The sequence below is a fragment of the Nipponia nippon genome, unplaced genomic scaffold (genome assembly GCF_047370975.1).
Source record: "Nipponia nippon isolate SJK-2023a ecotype South Korea unplaced genomic scaffold, ASM4737097v1 scaffold_63, whole genome shotgun sequence".
Lineage (NCBI taxonomy): Eukaryota > Metazoa > Chordata > Aves > Pelecaniformes > Threskiornithidae > Nipponia > Nipponia nippon.
Window position 1 is genome coordinate 68,864 of NW_028262384.1, and position 3,005 is coordinate 71,868.

Consider the following 3,005-nt stretch of genomic DNA (forward strand, 5'->3'; position numbering starts at 1 on the left):
GCCTACAAACCCAGAAGGAGATGCCTCGACTGACTCAGCTGAATCCCTTCCCTCAGCAGGGCTAAAGGAGATCATTCCCTGTCCCTCTCTGGGTGTCCTGTCTAATGATGGGAAAAGGAAATGTGATTTTCATGGGCAACTCTTTTTGCTGACAGGAGAAATGCCACTGCTGGGAGTAAGTGTCTCTCCCCAGCTAAGGGAGGGAACATGGAATCATAGAATCATAGAATGCTTTGGGATGGAAGGGACCTTTAAAGGTCATCTAGTCCAACCCCCTGCAATGGGCAGGGACATCCACAACCAGATCAGGTTGCTCAGAGCCCCATCCAGCCTGGCCTTGAATGTTTCCAAGGATGGGGCATCTACCACCTCTCTGGGCAACCCCTTCCAGTATTTCACAACCCTCATCACGAAAAATTTTTTTCTTGTCTTCAGTCTAAATCTTCCCTCCTTTCGTTTAAAGCCATTACCCCTTGTTCTGTCACAGCAGGCTTTGCTAAAAAGTCTGTCCCCATCTTTCTTGTAGGTCCCTTTTTAAGTACTGAAAGGCTGCAAGAAGGTTTCTTGTTGAAGAGCCTTCGCTTCTCCTGGCTGAACAACCCCAGCTCTCTCAGCCTTTCCTCATAGCAGAGGTGTTCCAGCCCTCTGATCATTTTTGGGGCCTCCTCTGGACCCGCGCCAACAGGTCTGTGACCTTCCTGTGCTGAGGACCCCAGAGCTGGATGCAGTGCTCCAGGTGGGGTCTCACCAGAGCAAAGGAGAGGGGTAGAATCCCCTCCCTCCCCCTTCTGGCCACGCTTCTTTTGATGCAGCCCAGGAGACGGTTGGCTTTCTGGGCTGTGAGAGCACATTGCCAGCTCATGTCCAGCTTTTTGCCTATCAGTACCCCCACGTCCTTCTCAGCAAGGCTGCACTCAATCCCTTCCTTCCCCAGCCTGTATTGATACCGGGGATTGCCCCGACCCAGGTGCAGGACCTTGCACTTGGCCTTGTTGAACCTCATGACGTTCACACAGGCCCACCTCTCCAGCCTCTCCAGGTCCCTCTGCATGGCATCCCGTCCCTCAGGCGTGTCAACTGCACCGCTCAGCTTGGTGTCATCTGCACACTTGCTGAGGGTGCACTCGATCCCGCTGTCTATGTCATTGATGAAGATATTGAACAGCACTGGCCCCAGTATGGACCCCTGAGGGACACCACTCGTCACTGATCTCCATCTGGACATCGAGCCATTGACCACTACCCTCTGGATGCGACCACCCAGCCAGTTTGCTATCCACCGAATGGTCCGCCCATCAAATCCATATCCTTCCAATTTAGAGAGAAGGAGATTGTGGGAGGACCGTGTCAAAGGCCTATAGAGAAGTCCAGATAGATGACATTCACAGCTCTTCCCTTGTCCACTGATGCAGTCACTCCATCACAGAAGGCCTCTAGGTTGGTCAGGCAGGACTTGCCCTTGGTGAAGCCATGCTGGCTCTCTCAAATCACCTCCCTGTCCTCCGTGGGCCTTAGCATAGCTTCTAGGAGGATCTGCTCCATGGTCTTCCCAGGCACAGAGGTGAGGCTGACAGGTCGGTAGTTCCCAGGGTCCTCCTTTGTACCCTTTTTAAAAAGGGCTGCAATGTTTCCCTTTTTCCAGTCCACAGGGACTTCACCTGACTGCCATGACTTTTCAAATATCATGGGGAGTGGTTTGGCAACTACATCAGCCAATTCCCTCAGGACTCTGGGATGCATCTCATCGGGACCCATAGACTTATGGACGTTCAGGTTCCTCAGGTGGTCGCGAACCCGAGCTTCACTTACAGTGGGAGGAACTTTTCCCCCTGATCCCCGCCAAATGGCCCATTGACTCGGGAGGTGTGAGGAGAGAGGCTGCCAGTGAAGACGGAGGCAAAAAAGTTGTTGAGCACCTCAGCCTTCTCCTCGTCTGTTGTTACCAGCTTGCCAGTTTTGCTCATCAGAGGGGGTACGCTTTCTTTAACCTTTCTTTTCTGGTTGACGGACCTGTAGAAGCCCTTCTTATTATGCTTTGCGTCCCTCGCCAGGTTCAGCTGCAGCCGAGCCTTGGCCTTCCTGACCCCATCCTTACACAACCGGGCAGTGTCCCTCTACTCCTCCCAGGATACCAGGCCCTGCTTCCACTGAGTCACCCAGATTAATGAAGAATGAACTTTGAGGAAACCGAGCAAAGTGCAGAGGGGATGGAAGCAGAACTGGCTTCAGCGTGCAACAATCCAACACCGCGCACCATCTCTCCTGCCCTGAAAGACTGTTATGACAGATGGAGCCCAAAGTCATGAACTAAATGAACTCAACGAACGCTTTGGAGGGATGGCCCACCAACTAAGGGAATGATATCTGTATGTGTACATCAAAAGACTGGAAAAGTGGTGGTGATTAATTGGAATGTATTGGGAAGTGTAAGCCCTGGTTATGACGTAGATGGTATAGCATAAGGGGTGGATACTGTCCTGGTTTCGGCAGGGATAGAGTTACTTTTCTTCCTAGTAGCTGGTACAGTGCTGTGTTTTGGATTTAGGATGAGAATAATGTTGAGAACACACCGATGGTTTAGTTGTTGCTAAGCAGTTCTTACACCAGTCAAGGACTTTTCAGCTTCCCATGCTCTGCCAGGTGCACAAGAAGCTGGGAGGGGGCACAGCCAGGACCGCTGACCCAGACTGGCCAAAGAGCTATGCCATACCGTATGACGTCATGCTCAGTATATAAACTGGGGAGGCTTGGCATCGATCGGTGGGTGGTGAGCAATTGCATCGTGCATCACTTGCTTTGTATATCATAATCACAATCATAATCATAATCATAATCATAATCATAATCATAATCATAATCATTATTACTACTCTTTGTTTTATTTCAATTATTAAACTGTTCTCATATGAAACCATGAGTTTTCTCACTTTTACTCTTCCAATTCTCTCCCACATCCCACCGGGGACGGGGAGCGAGTGAGCAGCTGTGTGGTGCTTGGCTGGGGT